General features: G+C 45.0%; 1 pseudogene across 1 annotated transcript in view; it reads left to right on the forward strand.

Moving 5' to 3' along the window:
* Nucleotides 1–18,975, forward strand: part of LOC147427215 (putative phosphoribosylformylglycinamidine synthase, chloroplastic/mitochondrial) — a 44,961-nt pseudogene extending 25,986 nt beyond the window's left edge. The window contains exons 10-23 of the transcript XR_015186118.1: nucleotides 14,314–14,494; nucleotides 14,595–14,681; nucleotides 14,786–14,877; nucleotides 14,960–15,062; nucleotides 15,411–15,566; nucleotides 15,895–15,984; nucleotides 16,099–16,152; nucleotides 16,232–16,303; nucleotides 16,371–16,634; nucleotides 16,706–16,795; nucleotides 16,880–16,936; nucleotides 17,004–17,198; nucleotides 17,290–17,841; nucleotides 17,912–18,975. The product of XR_015186118.1 is annotated as a putative phosphoribosylformylglycinamidine synthase, chloroplastic/mitochondrial (transcript). The remainder of the gene's footprint in view (nucleotides 1–14,313; nucleotides 14,495–14,594; nucleotides 14,682–14,785; nucleotides 14,878–14,959; nucleotides 15,063–15,410; nucleotides 15,567–15,894; nucleotides 15,985–16,098; nucleotides 16,153–16,231; nucleotides 16,304–16,370; nucleotides 16,635–16,705; nucleotides 16,796–16,879; nucleotides 16,937–17,003; nucleotides 17,199–17,289; nucleotides 17,842–17,911) is intronic.
* Nucleotides 18,976–22,187: the final 3,212 nt, after the last annotated feature.

Here is a 22,187-nt window from a genome sequence, read left to right on the forward strand (position 1 = left end):
CCCACTGTAGAGAGCACAACACATTATCCGCGCTACAGGTGCTCTCATTTTGGCGATCACGGTGGGACCTCAACTGAATTCTCACTCTGTGAGGTGCAAATCTTGAAGCTAGTTGGGTCTATCTAGCTTCTCCTACCTTGCCTAGCTTCACCGACCTTGCCTTGCACTGTTCTCCTCTCGCCTGGTCCAATTGGTCTAGTCCTCTCTCGCCCTAGTCATCTCTCGCGCTGGTCCAACCTGCCCTCGTCTCTGGTCTAGACCTCCTCGACCCTGGTCTAGTCCTCCTCGTCCCTGGTCCGGCCTGGTCTAGTCACTTGCCTGGTCTAGACCCTGGTCTAGTCCTCCTCGTCCCTGGTCCAGCCCGGTCTAGTCACTGCCTGGTCTAGTAGAGTCTAGACCAGTCTTCAGCCAGTTCAAGGTTTTCTTGCCCAAAGCTTGGTTGGTTTGGTGGTCGTTGCATGACCCATACAAGGCGGTCAGTCGAGCGTCAAAGCGCACTCTTGAGTCCTCTGAAGTACTACAACAGAAGACGACCCTTGGAACCTGTTAGAAGTCCATCAACCTCATCACCGATACCTCCACATACGGCATCACCCATTCCTCCCTCCGGTTCCACATCTTCCAGATCACCTTCTTCAGTGAAGCTCTCTCCTATTCTGCTACAGCAGGCTACCGAGCAACAGGCTCAGCAAGGGGCCATGGAGCCATTGGCTAGCGTTTTGGCTAAGGTAAACATCAAGTTTTCTACATTCAAAGGTCTCTCTTCAGAAGATCCTGACGACCATGCAAGGAGGTTTGTATCTCTTTGTAGGGGTCGTGGTCTTAACAGGGAAGATGCTTATCTGGTACTCTTTCCATCCACCTTGGATGGCTTAGCAGACAAATGGTACAGCCAGTTTACAGAGAACCATTTTGCAACCTGGGCAGTCTTAAGGCAACAATTCTGTGCAGCTTTCAGGCCCGGTGACTACCAGGAGAAGGTGTTGGATGAGTTAGCCAACATGGTGCTCTAGCCAGAGGAGACTTTTGCATAACTTATGACAAAAACCAAGTCTCTGGTTGCCAAGCTTCCCCAACAACGAGGTGAATTTATGGTTAAGAAGTGGGTAGAGAAGGCGCTTCCCAAAAGTTCTCAGCAAAAACTACGAGAGAGTCTCCGACCCGACGCCACTCTGGAGGAGTTCATCGCAGCTGCTATGAGGATAGAGGGGGCTAGGAAGCTGTTCACCAACCCCCCTCACATAGAGACCCCCTCTATGCCCCCTTCGGGTTTACTGCCACTTCTGTGAAAAATCTGGACATGAGGACAAGGATTGTTACTACCTCAAGGGATTGAGACAAATACAGCAAAGTCTTGGTCCTTCTCTTCAGCAAGGGCTAGCGCTTGCATCCAACATGGTTTCTCCCTGTGGCCATCCACACCATATGCCACCTTTGCTGACAGCCCCTCCTATGCAAGGTATACAGAGCACTTTTCCCTCTCAGACCTTTTATCATACCCATGCTCCCTCACCACCTCACAGCTTCTATGCCTCCACCTCCAACTCCGTGGAGCAAGGACCACCTCGTCCTTCGACTTGTCCAGTGAATCGGCCCATTTTGTGCTACAGATGCGGGGAATATGGTCATTACCAAAGCAAATGCCCTCTGCCCGAAGGGTCTCCTCCCTGCCGTCATTGCCCTGATATGAAGGATCACTTCATATCACTACAGTAAGGATTGCCCTAAAATTCGTGCATCTACGGCTTCGAACCCAAGTCAAAGCGAGACTGAGTTTGTTTCCCAAGCTCAATTTGATAGCAGTTAGCACTGTTTCTCAGCCGCCCCCTTCTACCCACGCGGTTACACCTCAAAATAAGCCGCCGCAATTGGCAGAGGAGCCATCAGGCGTCCTCACCCGGGCCCAGAGAGCCGCACTCGGTCTTAGCATTCCAGCAAGTTCAACTTCCCCACACAGTCTCACACCAATGGTTACCCTGCCCGCATCTCTTAACAAGCCATTTCCCAGTGCCATGAAAGAATCCAAATCTTTGCCCTCCGATATTGATGAAGCTTTCTTCGAAGCAGTTTCTGATCTACAAAAGATCAAGGTACCCGAGAAACCACTGGTAGAACAGGAAAAGCTTACAGCAGAGACAGTCTTGAAGAGCACCTTCCAACAAGTGTCCCTCTATGACATGCTGCGACTAGATGCAAATTTTAGAAGTGACACCGTTGCTGTTATTCAGTCACTTTATCCTGGAGCAGGTCCTAGTGGCGGGCACCTCCCAGTGCGACCATCAAAGTCCTATATGATATCCAATCCCGCTGCTCCACTCACTGATTATAGAAGCCCTCGCCTGACAGTGTCCGTTTTGGGTCGACAATTCTCAGGAGTGATAGTGGATGGTGGATCTGGCATCAACCTGATGCCCGAGTTCACTATGTTAGCTCTAGGTCTACAGCCTACTCGCCCTGCTCCCTTCATAGTTACATTGGCCGACCAACGGACAGTCTACCTAGTGGGCATAGTGGACAATGTGCCTCTGCAGGTACAAGACTTTACTTTTAACTTGGATTTTGTTGTGGTTCGTCTTCCCCAGGTTGAGGGCGGATTTCCTTTGCTCATTGGAAGACCATGGCTGCGACACACTAAAGCACTTCATGATCGGGGAAACGACGCAATGTGGATACATACTTCTGGCTCCTCGATGCAACCCATTCTCTTAGAAGGTGGTTGTTGCTAATTGGACTATTTTCTTATTTTTAATGATTAAATCTCTTTTTTAGGATATTTTATTATGTGCACTAAGAACTGTTAAAAGATTGTAGCTACAGGAACTGCCATTAGGAACGGACAACTCTGATGTGTCATTTGATGGGTGACGGTAAACATCGCGAAGGAGTTTCCGTAAGTTCGGTGGAAAGGGCCGGGTTACGAGTGCCCCTGATGCGTCACATGATGGGTGACGGGTGCATCGGTAAGGGGGCATTCCGTAGGCTAAGGAGGAAATCCGAACTGAGTAAGAAAGTACGCGTAAGAACGCAAGCACAAGAATAAAGATGGGTTCAATGAAGCTTTTTACGAAAAGCAAGAACAGTCGCGGGAGGACAGATGTTTTCCCGCGAGAAGTCTGTGTCTGCATTGCATCTGTGTCGTGTCCTGCACCCGGGGACGCCTGGAATGTGTCCGTGTAGCATTGTTTTCACTAACTGAGTGAGTTTTTAAAGTTTGAACAGGTTCACACTTTATTTTATTAAAGTGGCCAGTCACTTAATAAAATAAAGCAAGCAAGCTCTTATTAAAAAAAAAAAGCCAGCGCTAAAACAAAGGGGGGGGGGGGGGGGCTGATTTGCGATCTCTCTCTCTCCTCTCTCTAGAAAGCACCAAGCCCAACGATCTTTCTCTCTCCTCTCTCTAGGAGCGCTGGCTCTGCTTTTTGGGCCGCTATTCCCGCCGGGTGCCAGGGCTTATAAAAGGACAGCCAGCGTTCAGTTTCAGGGAGAGCCGGAAGCAGCAAGAAGTGCAAGCGCTGGGATTTTGGAGTAGAGTCTGGCGACGGAAACTGCAAGTGTTCGCGTGACGACTGAGTACGGAGGTCGATTCTCCGAGCAAGGAGCGACAGGTATAAGGTATTGATACGCATTGAGAATTGTTGCTCTGTGTGGTTTGTTTTGCAGGAATCTCCCGTCTCACGGGAAGGCCCTTCACGGGAAGTACGGCTTTACGCCCAAGTCCCTTACGGGAAAGTACGGCTTCGCGCCTAAGTCCCTTACGGGAAGGAACGGCCTTGTGCCCAAGCCCTTTAGGGAAAGCACGACCTTCGGGTCTAAGACTACAGAACGGAGGGGTTTCCTCTGGTTCTCGTGCTTGTATAAGAATTCTCCCTGAATAAAAGAATACTCTTAACGGGGGGGGGACCAGCCCATCTTTTGGTCCCCAATACTGTGTCAATCTTCTCCCTTCTCTCATGTTTTTTAAAGAATTATAATTTTCAGATTTTCTAAGTGCTTGTGTACGCTCCCGTTTTGTGACAGTGGTATCAGAGCTCGGACTCCTCTCTTTCTCTGCAAAGAAGGACGATTCCGGGAAGAACGGGAAGAACCATGTCGAGCCAAGGGAGAAGCGTTGAAGAGGAGCTTCAACAAGTGCAAGCCCAGCTTGCGGAGTTGCAACAAATGTTACTGTTGCCAGACGTCCAAAAACTTTTGGGCGGAATGAAGAAAACGAATGGAACTGATGCCGCCAAGCATCCAGACAACACTGTTGGCGTGAGACCACAGGAGGCAAGAGAAGAAGAACGTGCCGAGGTGCACAAAGGATCTTCGGATCGGAATGAACGGCCTACTTCAAAGAAAGGCGAGGAAAAAGCGCTCTCTCTGCTAGACGAGAGCAAGGACATCTCTATCTCATCTCCATCTTACTCTCCTGATTATACTTCTACATCTCGTCAGAAGAAGGAAGCAGCTACTACTGCCACTACCCTACATCAACCTAAAGATAAGCCTCGATTCAAGAAGCAAGGTCGCAAGTCTCAACATCGCATGAGAGTCTTCAAATCAGGCGACAAGGACATCAAGTTCGAAACCTACAATGGACGGAGAGACATCTCCAAAGCACTGTCCTTCATCAGACAGTTTGAAGTCGCCTTTACCAATGGGCACTTCACAGAAAAATCCAAATTACGCCATGTGGGGATGCACCTCAAGGAAACGGCAAGTAATTGGTGGTTAGCCAAGATTCTGGAAGGTTCACAGGCCAGAACTTGGGAGAGCTTCAAATCTGAATTTTATGAACAATTTCTTCCACCTGACTTCGAGCAGGACATACGGAAGGAATGGGACTGGCTTGCCCAGAAGGAACATAAAAGAGTAACGACTTATGTGGACAAGTATTGGTCGGTTCTTCTGAAGGTCACTCCCTTCATGAAGATTGCCGACGAGGAAAAGAAAAGAAAATTCGAAGCGGGTCTCCAACCGCAGCTTCGAAAGAGTATGAAGGTGTATCCGCATGATACTCTTCAAAGGATGATGGAGTCAGCAATCATTGCTGAGGATTTGCACTCAACTGGGACGCCCAGAAAGATGGAGCATAGCACTTACCGTGCAAGACAAAGAGGAGTCTATGATGACCAAGGGGGCCAAGGAAGAAAACGTCCTCCATCTAGGGATGATGACCATTCTAAGAAGCCAGAGGGCACTGGCAAGCGAACTAAGTATCTTTCTCCTACTCAACTTCAAACTTTCAGAGAGGAAGGGAGATGCTTCTACTGTGGCGAGAAAGGACATATGAAACCGGATTGCCCGCTAAAGCAGCAACGGCAAGAACAAGCCTCTATGAGGCAAGAGAAAGCAAGGAAGGAACCCGCACCACCAAGCTCGAACTCAATTCCAGATGTTCAAGGAAACACAGAAACGGAGAAAGGGAAGCGTCAACTTCTGAAGGGCTGGGGGTCTTTGAACAACCAGCGAGTACTGATTCTTTATGATCCAGGATCCACGGATAACTTCATCTCCTTGGATACTGCAGAACGTTTGTGCCTTACACCGGCTCGGCTTGGCACACCGGTTACATCAGGATCGGCATTCGAGGGGTTGACAACCAATGCAACTCCCGTGCAAGGACAACTCAATCTTCGGATTGGCGAGTACAAGGACCGCGAATCATGTTTGATGGCACCCATCGAGGGATGTGATATCATCTTGGGTATGCCATGGCACTTTCACATGACACCTATTCCCGATTATGTGGAAAAGACCCTCACTTTTGATCATGGGGGTAAGAAAATAAAGATTCAAGCTGATGCAGGAGATTGGCAGTTCCCAATTGTAAGCCATATTTCCATTAAGAAAGAAATGAAGAAGTGTGTTTCTGCTTGATTTTTGCAAAGGATAAAACTAGTAGGGACTCTCTCTCTAGTCTGGAAATTAAGCGTCTTCAATTTATTGAAAAGTACAAGGATTGTTTCACGGAAACACTTCCCAATGAACTCCCTCCGGTACGTCCGGAAGACCACCGCATAGATCTCATACCGGGTAGCTCGCCTCCCAATCAACCCCCTTATCGGGTGAGTCTTGCTCAGCAAGAGGAAATTTTGAAGCAAGTCAACGAGCTTCTAGAGAAAGGGTTAGTACGGCCCAGTGCCTCACCCTACTGCTCTCCAGTTCTACTGGTGCAGAAGAAAGATGGCACGTTTCGAATGTGCATAGACTATCGGTCTTTAAACAAGATCACAATCAAGAATCGCTTTCCGATCCCTCGGATTGATGATATACTTGATAAGTTGCAGGGTGCAAGTGTTTTTAGTCGCATAGACTTAAAGAGTGGGTATCATCAGATACGGATTGCCCCTGAGGATGTCCATAAGACTGCTTTCCGCACGACCTTTGGACTATATGAATTGTTGGTAATGCCTTTCGGCTTGACCAATGCTCCTGCGGCGTTCAATCGCATGATGGACCGCATTTTCAGCCCGTATCGAGCTTTTACGGGAGTATTCTTTGACGACATACTCATCTTCTCTAAGTCAGAAGAGAAACATCGGAAGCACTTGGACTTAGTGTTTCAAGAATTGCGAAAGCATGAGTTGCATGTAAATGCAAAGAAGAGCGAGTTCTTTCTCTCTGAGATACACTATCTCGGCCATATAGTCTCTCACAATCAAGTGAGTATGGATCCTGCCAAGATCCGAGTGGTAGAAGATTGGCCTATTCCCACTACGGTACATGTACGTAGCTTTCTGGGATTATGTTCATATTATCGAAGGTTTGTCCGAGGATTTGCTCATGTAGCAGGACCACTTCATGATTTGTCAAAGAAGAAGATTCCTTTCAGATGGGGATAGAGACAACATGGAGCTTTTGATCGGCTCAAGTATTTGCTAAGCCACGGACCTATTTTGATAGTGCGTGACTTAAGGAAACCATTTGAGGTTCACTGCGATGCTTCAGGTGATTGCATCGGAGCAGTGTTAAAACAAGAAGGCCATGCAGTGGCTTATGAAAGCAGACGGCTTAAGGATGCAGAGTTGCATGCATCAATTTACGAAAAGGAACTCTCGGCTGTGATTCACGCCTTATCCAACTGGAAGCACTATCTTCTAGGAGCGGATTTTGTGATCAAGACTGATCACCAGAGTTTGCGGTATTTTCTTACGCAAAGGAAACTATCTGAGAAGCAGATGAGGTGGGCAAACTTTTTGTCTATGTTTCACTTCCAGATCCTTCACACGGCTGGGAGTAAGAATGTAGTCGTAGACGCATTGTCTAGGCGGCCAAGGGTGAACGCTATCACTTAGGGGTATCACCAAGAATTAGAAGCACTACCGGATTTGTATCCGAATGATCCAGACTTCTCCACCATCTGGGGAAAGCTACATCGTGGAGAGAATGAGTTTCCCTATTCCATTCAGGACGGTTATCTCTACCACCATCAGGCCATATGTGTGGCGGAACCATTAAGAAAGAAGATCATGGATGAAGCACACGCTTCGCCTTATGCGGGTCATCGGGGTATTCTCCCTACGACCTTAGCAATGGAAAGATATTTCTTTTGGCCTAGCCTTAAAGCAGACATTGATAAGTATGTCAGGGAATGCTTGGTTTGCCAAAAAGTGAAGTATGATCGGCATAAGACGCCTGGGTTGCTACAACCTTTGCCTGTGCCCAATGAACCTTGGGAAAGTATTGCCATGGACTTCATCATGGACCTCCCTAGAACTCAGATTGGAAATGACGTGATCTGGACCATTGTGGACAGGTTTAGCAAGCAAGCACACTTTATACCAGTCAAGAAAACGATCAAAGCAAATCATATGGCTAGGGTCTTTCTAGCACAGATCTTTAAACATCATGGAATGCCTAAGTCTATTGTGAGTGATCGAGATCCTCGCATGATAGGAAATTTTTTGCGTGCCTTGATGGATAATCTTGGTACAAAGCTGAATTTTTCATCTGCCTACCATCCTCAAACGGACGGGCAAAGTGAGATAGCCAATTCCACAGTATTGGATATGTTAAAAGCTTATGTGTCAGACCGGCAATCTGACTGGGAGAAATATTTGCCTCTTGTCGAGTATGCGTATAACAATACCATACACTCATCGACGGGGAAAGCACCTTTTGAGATTCTCTATGGTAAGCCTTTGCTTCCACCGATCCTTTTAACTAAGGATAAGATCTTTGCAGCAGATGAATTTGTTTGGGATTTGGACACCGCCTACGGGCAAGTTAGGTGAGCTATTCTACGCTCTCAGGAAAAGCATAAGAAAGTTGCAGACAAGCACAGAAGGAATCTAGACTTAACAGTCGGACAGTTAGTCTTACTCAAGTTTGAGAAGGCAAGACTTAAGAAACAAGCGTCTCATAAGTGGAAAGTCGTAAAACTTTCTACCCGTTATTATGGGCCGTTTAAGATCACTAAGCGAGTGAATGATGTCGCTTTCCGATTAGAGCTACCGCCTAATATGTGGGACTGCCTCCAAGCCAAGTGCTGAGGAACATCCTGAGGTTGAGGAAACAGAAGAAATACTCCAACCGGAGCAGATAGTAAGTCATCAGGAGTGGTCTCTCAAATCCGGAAAGATAACACGGAAGTATTTGGTTAAGTTTAAGAACTACTCGAATCTAGATGCTCAGTGGATGACGCAGGAGGAATTAGCAGCTTATCCCGAGATACTGGAGGTATATGTCCAAGCACTACAGTTGAGGTCAACTGTTTAGAAGCGAGAGGGATGTTGCTAATTGGACTATTTTCTTATTTTAATGATTAAATCTCTTTTTTAGGATATTTTATTATGTGCACTAAGAACTGTTAAAAGATTGTAGCTACAGGAACTGCCATCAGGAACGGACAACTCTGATGTGTCATTTGATGGGTGACGGTAAACATCGCGAAGAAGTTTTCGTAAGTTCGGTGGAAAGGGCCGGGTTACGAGTGCCCCTGATGCGTCACATGATGGGTGACGGGTGCATCAGTAAGGGGGCATTCCGTAGGCTAAGGAGGAAATCCGAACTGAGTAAGAAAGTACGCGTAAGAACGCAAGCACAAGAATAAAGATGGGTTCAATGAAGCTTTTTACGAAAAGCAAGAACAGTCGCGGGAGGACAGATGTTTTCCCGCGAGAAGTCTGTGTCTGCATTGCATCTGTGTCGTGTCTTGCACCCGGGGACGCCTGGAATGTGTCCGTGTAGCATTGTTTTCACTAACTGAGTGAGTTTTTAAAGTTTGAACAGGTTCACACTTTATTTTATTAAAGTGGCCGATCACTTTTAAGTGACCAGGCCATTATTAATAAAATAAAGCAAGCAAGCTCTTATTAAAAAAAAAAAGCTAGCGCTAAAACAAAGGGGGGGGGGCCTGATTTGCGATCTCTCTCTCTCTCCTCTCTCTAGAAAGCACCAAGCCCAGCGATCTTTCTCTCTCCTCTCTCTAAGAGCGCTAACCTTGCTTTTTGGGCCAGCGTTTAGTTTCAGGGAGAGCCGGAAGCAGCAAGAAGTGCAAGCGCTGGGATTTTGGAGCAGAGTCTGGCGACGGAAACTGCAAGTGTTCGCGTGACGACTGAGTACGGAGGTCGATTCTCCGAGCAAGGAGCGACAGGTATAAGGTATTGATACGCATTGAGAATTGTTGCTCTGTGTGGTTTGTTTTGCAGGAATCTCCCGTCTCACGGGAAGGCCCTTCACGGGAAGTATGGCTTTACGCCCAAGTCCCTTACGGGAAAGTACAGCTTCACGTCTAAGTCCCTTACGGGAAGGAACGGCCTTGTGCCCAAGCCCTTTACGGGAAAGCACGACCTTCGGGTCTAAGACTACAGAACGGAGGGGTTTCCTCGGGTTCTCGTGCTTGTATAAGAATTCTCCCTGAATAAAAGAATACTCTTAACGGGGGGGGGACCAGCCCATCTTCTGGTCCCCAATACTGTGTCGATCTTCTCCCTTCTCTCATGTTTTTAAAGAATTATAATTTTCAGATTTTCTAAGTGCTCGTGTACGCTCCGGTTTTGTGACAGTGGTATGGATCCTGTGGTGCAGCAAGTTTCTTTGTCAATGGAAACCAAACCTGAACAAGAACATCCTACTACACCTGAAGGGTCAGATGAAGATCTGCTGGAGTGGTTGGAGGCTACCAAATCTATGCCTTGTTATGGAGTCTCTATTCACTCTTTGCATGAAGGTACACCCTCTTCAAATGGTGCCACAGTAACTACACCAAATGAGCCACCTGAGCCTATGAAGCAGTACAGAAGCAATAAGAAATCTCCTCTACAAACACCTTTGGTGTCTGCTTCTCCGACCAGAACAAAGCTCTCCTTTGTGTATAGCAAACTCCCTTCGCAGAGCCCGTCCTGCAAGATGAATTCTAAGATCATGATCACTGTATTGCTTATGGTAGCTGCGTGCTCATTATTTCACCTATCTACCCTACCCCCCTATCCCCCTCTCCCCCTCACTACCCCTCGCCTTACCCCCCCCCCTCACCCCCTCGCCCTAGTCCCTCCCCCTCGTCCTAGTCCCTCACCCTCCCTCCCCCCTCTCCCCCTCGCCCTCGCCCTCGCCCTCGCCCTACCCTCCCCCTCGCCTAGTCCCTCTCACTACCCTCGCAAAATGTGGTATCTGGGCTATCACAAACGCTTTTGCTGGAGCAGTCATTCCTTGGAAGAATAACAGTAGAGACGTATGGATGTGAGGTATCATCTGGTCATTCACGCTCAGCTTCACCACCCTGCTGATCCAAATTGGGCCTTCAGTAGCCTTAAGCTTTCCCATCACTATTTAGCAGGCAAACAGCCGGGGATACGCTTCAACCTTGATTCTTCCATCTTCAGAACCCACACAGTAGGTATCAGAAACAAGATCATCTTTAGTAGCCTCAAGCTCCCTTTGCAAATTCCCCAGAAATTCTCATCAAGGAGTTTGCATTTCAATCTGCTTCGTGAACCCTTCATGCTCTTCCTCAACAACTACGACTGGCCTCTGCAATTCCTTCAAGAGCCTCTCATATGCCTCCTTTAGAGCAACTACACTTCATTGGTTTTCAACTCGAGAAGTGCCAAGAGTTTGCTGCAGCTCTTCACACTCTACTTGGAACTTCTTTAAATTCTTTGTCATCATCTCTGCATAAGAATCCACCACCATGTGTTCGAGCAGAGAAACCTCCTCCTCTAAGTGTTGATTTGTCTTGCCAACTGCAATCATTTCTTGCATGGGTGGGCCAAGCACTGGCTTCAAGAATGATGTACATGCAGTACCTATTGGTTTTATTTCACATTTTTTCAGTATTTCCTAGTTTTTTCAATATTTTCTCTCACCGAGACGGTGAGCGGTCTTGTGGAGGGCAACCTGTAGCAAGCTACAGTGTCACTTTCACAGGACACTCAGTTAGTACGGTTGGTCTGGTCTGGTTCACACTGGACGGACTCTCTGGGCTGGGCTGGGCAGTGACACGTGGCAGGGATACGGTGGTCTAATGGACATCGTGGCCAGGTCACCACCACCACTCAGGGGAGATAGACTTAGGTACTGTCATTTATGAGCCGTTGGTGGCTCTTTATGGTGATACATATGAGTAGTCGTTTTGGGCCGGTGGCATTATCCTGTACGTAGTCGTCTAGAGTGGGTCTTTACACAGAGCACGTCTTCACCTTCCCGGCACATCTGAGCCTCGACACCCCCATTGTACCTGTGAGTCCTGGGCTGGAGCTGAGTGTGCTGCCACGCCAGAGTCTGTATTAGTCTTTGAGATAGTCGAGTCATATGTTCTGGTATGCTGTTGTGTCTTTGTGAGCTCTGTTGGCGTCTATTGTTTCCTTTCTATTCAGTCTGTGTGAGGGAGATTCAGTCTATTGAGTGTGCTGCCACGCCAGAGTCTGTATTAGTCTTTGAGATAGTCGAGTCATATGTTCTGGTATGCTGTTGTGTCTTTGTGAGCTCTGTTGGCATCTATTGTTTCCTTTCTGTTCAGTCTGTGTGAGGGAGATTCAGTCTATTGAGTGAGATTGTCACGCACATTGCACTGAGGACCACCCACTGTAGAGAGCACGACACATTATCCGCGCTACAGAATCCTCCTAGGATTCTAGACACTCCTATCTAGGAAGAAGGGGAGAACTAGCTCTGGAAGTCGATGAAGCATGTCCACATGGCACATAGAGTTGTGTGCACGTGACACCCACCGTCATCTTTGCCTTTTGGCTTGGAGGGTGCTTTGTAATTGGTCTATCTGTCAAGGGTGCTTGGTCGCTTTCTACTAGAGATGTACAAGGACCAAGAGCATCTATTATGGACAGCGAGTGGGAGAGGTCATATAGGACATGCCAAGAGATTTTGGCATGGACCATCTCTCTAGCTCTGACTAGTCAGGGGAACGGCGAGGATCAATTTCCTCTTTGGCCGTACACAAAAAGTTTAACCTTGTAACCGAGCACATATGGTCCTCTAAAATCAAATCAATCACCCTTGATTGTGGGTCTACAATAAAAGAGGGAATGAGAGAAAAATACTTAGGGAGAGATTGTAGAGCCAAGTGTTGTCATAATTATGATCTAGGTTTGTTTCCACCACTGGCACCAGTGCACAGGCAATATATTCCTTTTGTACAATTAAGTTTTTTGCCCCTACACCAATTTTGACACAATGCAACACCCTCTCCTATTCTAAAAAGTGCATCACATTTGATTATTCCCCATTTGAGAGAGAGACATTTATTTTCCTCCTTCCTCTTGATCTCTTTCGCACACAACTTAGGAAAGCTCTTCAGGACATGATCATTGACCTTACAATACTTGTAGAAGCAATAAACATTATCCCTACGCCTTCTTATGTTTGCCAATTTTCCTTGGTCTAAACAGCAGCAACTGAGTTCCCTTACCATGTGAAGAGATTAGCCACTGAAGCCAGTAAAAAGCCTGACCTAAATCATGCGTTATAGGTCCAGATTGCTCCTCTTGAAGCAAAACAAAAACTAACTCCTCAAATGAAAAGGACATTGGACTACCCTTCATCACAAGTGTCAAAATGGATGCAAAACTCTAATAATAATCAGAAGACCATTCAAGACAGTTTGCACAATTAAACTAATAGACGAAATCTTGTTTGCAACAACTTTAATCTTTGTCAAAACATTGTTCATAGAATCGCTTGCATTCATCTTCTTATGCTAAGCAAGCAACACGAGCTTCCTTTCAAACCTGATACTACTTTGCGATTGTATCCCAGCATCCATTTTGCAGCCTTCTAAAACCTAGTAGGTGGGATAATGGTATGTTTTGCAGAGCACGATCGAAGTAATAGCATGCACATCTCTACAATCCTATCTACTTTGTCAGTGTAGTCCAGTCGAGGTGGTTCAACTCCATTAGAGCTAAAACATGAGCTATAACCAGCATAATCCTCTAGTGTAAATACAACATTTGCAAATATGCAACAGACGCTCCACCCAATACATGACACATCATATGTTGGTTCTACCAGCTTATCCTCGACCCACCTCAGCGAACGTACGGAATATATCTTCATCGTCAACCATGGCCATTGACTATACCCAATGAAAAACAATATGTGCTACCGAGTACGGTTCATAACAGACTTCGAAGTACCTGCCTCCCAGACTTAGCATAGGTATGCTGTAACCAGTTAAGCATATGTTTCGCTATCCATGAGTTGTTTTTGCTTCAAGCTTGGCAGCTCATGAATTTAGTGGTTGAGCAAGAAGTAGCCTATTGGGGTCACAGTATGGGGCAGCTTTCACAATGGTGCTTGATTGTGTTTATCTCAAAGGCCTTGTTTTTGTTTCACTGACAGTTTGAGCGCATTGGAAACTGCAAGCAACACAGTGTTCCATGCTAGCACCAAGCACATTAAAATGCATTATCATTATGTCCGGGATTGACTTCATGCTGGAGAGATGAGCCTGATCACAGTGTTGAGGGCCTTGCAACTTTCAAGGGGGATTTGTCATCATATTATGGTCGCGATATGTGTGAATACGCTCGGGATGGCTTGGTGCTTTTTGTCCTTACTCTCCTCCAAGCTCCTGTGCAGTCCTGCAACCCTGAACCTGCCATGTGCACTGTTGTGTAGTCCTTTATTTGTGCAAAGTAAAAAAAAGGTAAATGGAAAAAGCAACCTTTGATTTTGTTAAAAGCATCTCACCCCATCGGATCTAAATTATGTTGTTTCAAATCGAAAAACATTACTTGTTTCGTTGCTCATTTTGGTTTTCTAGGCTAGTCTGTTTTCTTGAAGATGCTGAAATAGGTTGCTAATGTATTATTTTTTGTTTGTCTCTCCCATATCTTAGTCATTGTAGCTGATGACATACTTAACTTGTTTCAGGTCAGCGGCCAAAATGATGCACAGATGGATTTTAATGCTGTTCAGAGGGGAGATGCAGAGATGGCTCAGAAGCTTTATCGAGTTATAAGGGCTTGTGTAGAAATGGGTAAAAATAATCCAATCATAAGCATACATGATCAAGGGGAATTGTAATGTTGTGAAAGAAATTATTTACCCCGAGGTGAATAGTAGTTTGTAACCCCTTACATTAGTGGTATGTAGCTTGCTGAAGCAATATGGTGGTTACAGTCTTCATTGTCAACTGTGTTTTGTTTCTGCAGGGTGCTGAAAGTGATATAAGATCAGTTGTTGTGGGAGACAATACTCTGTCAGTGTTAGAGATTTGGGGTGCCGAATATCAGGAGCAGGTATTTGAAATTGATCACTCGATGTCTGACCAAGCATTTGGGATTCTCAATATTATTGGACTGTTGCTAGATATTTATTGTTGGTTTGGCTTGTCTCTTCACAGGATGCTTTATTAATCAAGCCTGAAAATGAGCAGCTTCTGCGTGCAGTCTGTGATCGGGAAAGGGTCTCCATGGCTGTGATAGGGAGCATAAGGTTCGCTCAATTTTCAATTCTTAGAGGATACTGCTATACGTGCTGGAGCTGCTGTCACAAATCCACCTTTTTTGTGGTTCAGTGGGAGCGGAAAGATTACTCTGGTGGATTCAAAGGCAATTGCTGAAGCTGCAGCAAATCGTCTTCCTGCACCAAATCCTGCTGTTGATTTGGATCTTGAGAAAGTATTGTTTTGTCTTTCTCTGCTGATAAGTGATGATTGTACACTCTTTAAGATAATAGGTGAGGGCATTTATGTCAGACTTGTCGAAAGAAAATAGGGCAGTTTGCAAGCCCGGTATGGGATTTGTTGTCTGGAACCTGAAGGGTCAATATCAAAGGCAAAATAAATATTTGCTGCTTCAAAAGAAGGGCCACCTAAAACTCCAGTGATGTTAGGCATTAGTTAACGTGCAGATTCTATTCATTCACAACTTTGCTAGCAGACCACCAAACAATGACTTATCAATTGCTATTTCACCACAAACATTTTTTAACCTGTGAAAGTTTAGTGATCTCGTTTTAACTTGTAGGTGCTGGGTGACATGCCACGGAAAAGGTTCGAGTTTACACGACAGCAACCCTTGTGTGAACCATTGGAACTTGCAGCCGGAGTCACTGTCATGGATGCTTTGAGACGAGTACTACATCTGCCATCTGTGTCTTCAAAGCGTTTCCTTACAACAAAGGTTATTGTTGTGCTCTTAAGTGGTGTTTTTTCAGTACTGTGCAAGGAATCAAAGCTGGATCTTTGTGCACCCTCACAGACACCACCACTAGGCTTATTAATTTTTTCTCAATGACAAAGAAAGAAAAAGCTTCCTGACACCATCATCCCCCCCTCCAAGTTCCAACACACACATTCGGGAAGGGAAAAACACACACAGATTACACTTCGTAAGCTCTTTTTGTATGGGATGACAGTGGAAATACTAACATTGTACATTGATTTGTCTCATAGGCTGAGTTTGGCCTCCAAAATCCCATCAATAAAAACTTTCTTGTTCTATATGATAGGTGGACCGATGTGTAACTGGTCTTGTCGCGCAACAGCAGACTGTGGGTCCTCTCCAGCTTTCTCTCTCAGATGTAGCAGTTATTGCTCAGGTCTGTAATATTCCAGGATTTTCTAGTCGATTTTGTGTGGGATAGGCTCCTTAGTCTTGACACTGAAGACTAATGAAGGTTCGATTGGGGTGATTCTGTATGTGGGTGCTGCAGTCATATACAGGTCTCACTGGTGGTGCTTGTGCTATTGGTGAACAGCCTGTCAAGGTGAGAATTTTCACAATGCAAAACTTTACTGCACCTGCTTTTGAAAGAGTGGTGTTCACTCATTTACTTCCATCCTTAGGGCTTACTCAACCCTAAGGCAATGGCTAGGTTGGCGGTGGGTGAGGCATTGACAAACCTTGTGTGGGCAAAGGTGAGCTACAGCAATTTGCACTGTTTTTTTTGGGTATCTTTTTTCCTTATTTCATACGTTGTGGCAGGTGAGCGCATTAGAGGATGTGAAAGCTAGTGGGAATTGGATGTATGCTGCGAAGCTGGGGGGCGAAGGGGCATGCATGTATGATGCTGCGGTTGCCCTCCGAGATGCTATGATTGACCTAAAAATAGCCATTGATGGTGGAAAAGACAGCCTATCCATGGCTGCCCAAGCAGGTGGAGAACTGGTGAAAGCTCCAGGTGATCTTGTTATAAGCGTGTATGCACCATGCCCAGATATAACCAAAACTGTCACACCTGACTTGAAGGTTAGTGCCTGCTGTTTATATCCGTGAAAGTGCAATATTTTTGGGACTGATTAGTCTTGCATTTTATGAAGCTTGGAGACAAAGGTGCAATCCTCTTTATTGATTTGGCAAAAGGAAAGCGCCGTCTTGGAGGATCTGCTCTAGCTCAGGTCTTTGATCAGGTGATAACATCTCCATATTTATGAAATTAATCCCTGGTTTGGGCAATGTTTGTCTCAATCCTTAGCGTTCGGATTTGTTTCCAGATTAGTGATGATTGTCCCGATTTGGAAGATGTTGGAAAGGCTTTCTCTGCTGTGCAGGTGGTCTCCTTTGTTTCCGTACTTTTAATTTGATTTCCATGCATTAATCTCAAAATTTTTTTTACAGTGCTTGCTAGACAAGAAACTTATTTCTGCGGGACATGATATAAGTGATGGTGGTATCGTGGTTGCATTGTTGGAGATGGCATTTTCCGGGAGTTGTGGTTTAAAGGTCTCTCTAGAAGCATCTGAAAAGGTTCAACTAAAGGGCCGTCCCTTGTTTGAAGTCTTGTTTGCTGAAGAGTTAGGTCTCCTTCTTGAGGTATGTACCATAGAGAGGAGTGTCCACTTATAAAAGACAGTTTTTTTTTTGCTCCAGTGTTTTTAATTATTGACTCTGTCGATGTTTATAGGTTGATCAGCACAAGCAGGAAGAAGTGATTGCCGAACTTGCTGCGGCTGGTGTGTCTTGTGCTGTGATTGGTCATGTTACAGCTTCACGAGTCATAGATATTTCAGTGAGTGGTCATGAATGTATTCGGGCTTCAATGCCAGAGCTACGAGATGTTTGGGAGGAGACCAGCTTTATGCTAGAGAGGCTGCAGAGGTTGGACTCTTGTGTCGAAGCTGAGCAACTTGGAATGAAAGGCAGGGAAGTGCCTTCATGGAAACTTTCTTTTATGCCCACAAAGACATCAGATAAGTTTTTATCATGTACTTTGAAACCTAAAGTTGCTATCATTAGAGAGGAAGGAAGCAACGGGGACAGAGAAATGTCGGGGGTGGTACATGCTGCTGGTTTTGAACCATGGGATATTTCAATGTCAGATCTTCTCTCAAATATAGTCAACCTTCAGGATTTTAGAGGGGTTGTTTTTGTTGGGGGATTCAGCTATGCAGATGTTTTAGACTCTGGAAAAGGTTGGGCGGCAACTATTCGCTTTAACGAGTCCCTGTTGCATCAGGTAATTTTGCATTTATCTGCCGGTGTTTCTAGCATGAGATCATACACTTATAAAAGGTGCCGTTTTACAGTTTCAAGAGTTCTACAAATGCTCGGATACGTTCAGTCTCGGCGTGTGTAATGGATGGGTACCTGGAAATGTGGGCAGTGAGTTGGAGGTAAAGAATATGGATAGTTCACAACCTCGGTTTATCCAAAACGAGTCCGGTCGCTTTGAATGCAGGTTTAGCTCTGTGTGTATAGGAGACTCCCCTGCTATAATATGTCGGGTACAACTACAACCACAGGGATTTGGGTTGCACATGGAGAAGGACGGGCACTATTTCCCGATCAGGCAGTTATGGACAAGGTTATCAGCCCCAATCTTGCCCCTCTGAGATATTGTGATGACAGCGGTGAAGTCACAGAGACCTACCCCTTCAATCCTAATGGTTCACCTTTGGGTATTGCTGCGTTGTGCTCTCCTGATGGTGGGCACCTTGCCATGATGCCTCATCCTGAGCGCTGCTTTCTTATGTGGCAATATTATCCATGCCCCAGTCCGTGGATTCGAATGTTTCAAAATGCTCGAGAATGGTGCGAACGGCAGTAGGGGAGCTTCATGTAACACAACCGACACGCTTATTGGAAGTTCACATAGTGGGCTCTTGTGTACAACGTCTTCCAAACATGAATGGCCTCTCCTTTAAAAAAGGAAGTGAGCGTGACGAAAGAATTGTAACAAAGTACAAATTCTTGACAAAATAAGGTGCATGATGGTGGGCTAATATATCCCCTTGACACCGATTTTGCCGCGCATATATGTGTGCATTAGCAGCAGACCCCATGTTGGGACTTCTGAAGAGAACCTTTGCAGTAAAGAGAAGGGTGAATCTGTGCACCTTATTAACATCAAACTTACTTGAGAATGACAGAGAGGTATATGACGCGTAGAGCCGGAGCGCCCATGCATGGGGAGACGGTGGCATTCTGTCAGCACCTTTTAGGTTACAGCAAGAGAGTACTGTGCTATCTCCAGGGTGGTTAATGTGCTCTGCTCAAGTTTTTAGCCATAGCATGAACAAAACATGGAATCTGGCCCGAATCAATGACAATTACTGAAATGTGTCATGGCAAATTTGTTCCTTTTGCAACCTCTGTCCTCTGGTTCAGGTTGTTTTTACTTTTTCTTGTTTGAAGTTGCATGTGCCTGTTGCATCCGTATGGGCTAACTATGGTCGTTATATGGAATGAGCAGTGGATGAAAGAGCATGTGATAGTGCTTAAAGAACGAGCAGTATTTTAAAAGCGTACGAAGGAAGTATCCCTCTAAAGGTAAATTTTACATTCATGTTTCCCTTGGACAATCCTCCATTACACGTCTATCCCCACATCGCATATTTACTGCAAATCTGGAACATGTGCAAGGATTGTAGGAGTGTGAGTGCATGCATTGTTTTATCAGAAGTGTAGGGCATGATAAGTTTTGCTCATGGGGATGTAATTGGTGGTGAGCATTACTCATTGTATGTGCATAAATTGAGAATATGGAAATCGGGTGATAGGTTATAGTTATGGCTATCTGCTTCAATATTTGGTTGGTCCATAAGGGGTCGGCATATTGTTGCGAAACCCATTTATTTGGGTGATGTTTATTTATGGTATGGTATGATAACACATGCCCTAGGGGAGAAGAAAGCAAGGCATACAATTTCCTTGGGCTGTAGTTTTAGTACGTGAAGGGCCTCATATTTATTGCCACATGTGCTCTTCTTTTGATTTAGAATGCCCACTCGAAACTTCACCTTGTTTCCACCAAAGAGGTCGTGTTTTTTGAATGTGCATCAAAAGACACCGCATTCAAAATAAGTGTTCATCTTGTTTGATGCTGAGATATTCCGTCTGGTAGTCAATTTTGGGCCAAAATGTCCAGTGATTAGTAACTTGGCCTTGCATTTGATGAACAAAAGCGTGCATGCTTGTTGGTTCCATCAGTGTTTTTGACTTTTTTAAAATAATACAATTAATTGGGCTTGGTGATGATTGATGATGGATGTAGTCATCAGTCATCATGTAATTTCGCGTAAAAGTTTGAAGTGGCTGCTGATTCCTCACTCCTAATTTGTATAGTTTCCATTCTATAATTTTATCCTTGAAAAGTAGCTTCTCTTTGGGAAGGTACCCAGCAGCTGCTTGTGCTTGGGTGATTAGAAAATTCTTTAAACATGAACAAAAAAATACTTGCTTGTATATGCCTCGTGTCAAGTTCTTCTCAAATGAGTGGCTTGGGAGTCTTGATGGTGGGCAGCTTTGTCCAAAGTTGCATTGATATACTGTTATTTGCTTGTCTGTCGATAGCCGCTGGCTGTTTTGCCAAATTTAGGCTTTTTTGCTTGCAATAATCAATGAAAATATATAGATGCATGAGCACGACTACAAATTTGTATTAAACCTCATCGCAACATTGAATGAGCAAGTTTGTTGATGGGGCTAGCGTGGTCAAAATGGTTAGTTGGGAATTTGATCTGTCGTGCTAGGAAAGATTTTGGAATGTAGTTTTTGTCTTTTGTCTGTATGTCACAATTCACTTATGTCAAATAATAACGCTTCCGCATTAAGATGCTTGATACATGACTTGTGATGTTGAATAACCTTGCCAAGGTTTCTTTAGTTTCCAATGTTGTAGACTCTTGGAGCCCCTTAAGCCCAGTTTGTTTAACACTACGGTTTTTGTTAAATGATTTAACTCAAGAAGCTATTACTTTGAATGCACTTGAGAGCCTTTTAATGCGTGCTACAATTTTTGAAGCCATTTGTTCCCATTTGTGAACATCCTCGTAGTACAAAGTGAGTTTTCAGCTTTGAATAGCATGAATAACAAAATTCCACATTTAATTGAGGTTATTATTCATTGTTTTTAGAGTTGAAAGCTCAGTCTCTAATTTCTACTACAAGGATGTTCACAAATGGGGACAAAAGACTTCAAAAATTGTAGCGAGCATCAAAAGGCTCTCAAGTGCATTGGAAGCAGTAGCTTCTGGAGTTGAATCATTCAACAAAAACCTCAATGTTAAAAAAAAAGTTGAAGGCACTTCAAGATACCACTACATTGGAAACTAAAGAAAGGTGTATCTTTGTTTTCATGATGATTTTCTATGTCTTTTATTAGTTTATGTTTTCTAAAGGTTTTAATCCACTTCATTGACGATGGGACTTGAAAGTGGCTAAGCTGTTTGCTTACACTCATATCTCTTGCATTTGACAATGAAATTAAATAACATGAGTATGATCTTTTATTGTGCCATGTGATTCTTTCACCTATTGGATCTCCTAATCACTCTACTTTTGTATTGGTCAATTAATTTGTTGGATGATTCCTCTAGGGAATGGCTAAAGATATTACACAACACTTATGTGACTATTTCTCACACACACACACACACACACACACACACACACAGCTCATTCACATTGAGAGCCACTCCGAGATTTGGTAGAGTTGTTAGCGTGGGATTTGTTTTGGTTGACACCAGAGGACTAGAGGTAGGAGATATGGACAAGATCGCGTACATAGATTGGTCTAGCTTTTCTCTTTTCAGAGATTATTCACAGCGCAGACTACACAGTCTGCCTTCCCGAGTTCTACAGGATGATCACGGTGCAAACAACTTGGTCTAACCACACCTCTTCTCAGAGGCCCTTCACCGCACAAACTGTTGAGTATGGCTTTCCCCTCATCTTGGATTACCCTACCTGTTGACATGACACCATCTGGTGGTGGTCGGTGCAGTCTCTCAGTGACTGTTGCAGCTTCCGATAGCTTCTACATTGCAAAATGTTTAGTCTGGCTTTCCTTGTTCGGAGGATTTAAGGTGCAGATTGCTACATCTGGTCTTCTTGGAGTTTTACATAGCTTACCCACCTGGCCACAGTGGGTTGCCGGATTTAAGGCGCAGATTGCTACATGTGGTCTTCTTGGAGTTTTACACAGCTTAGCTAAAACTCAGCTAGCTAAAACACACACACACACACACACACACACACACACACACACACACACACACACACACACACACACACACACATGGGGGGCAGCTAGCTCTGCTCGGAGAATGTCACGTGGTACTAAAGCCTTGGATCTAATAAGCCGCAAGATCATAGAGACCAGAGGCTTCTCCATGTCCCCCCATCCATTAGTGCGACTCGACCTCCCATGTGTGTGTGTGTGTGTGTGTGTGAGAGAGAGAGAGAGAGAGAGAGAGAGAGAGAGAGAGAGTTCATGAACCCACCAACTGGGCAATGTGATTATAGTATGGGGGCTTGGATGCACTTATATACTAATTTGAGGGCCTTATGTACCCCCCTTAT

Source organism: Adiantum capillus-veneris, chromosome 24 (genome assembly GCF_014529385.1).
Source record: "Adiantum capillus-veneris isolate H3 chromosome 24, ASM1452938v2, whole genome shotgun sequence".
Taxonomy (NCBI): domain Eukaryota; kingdom Viridiplantae; phylum Streptophyta; class Polypodiopsida; order Polypodiales; family Pteridaceae; genus Adiantum; species Adiantum capillus-veneris.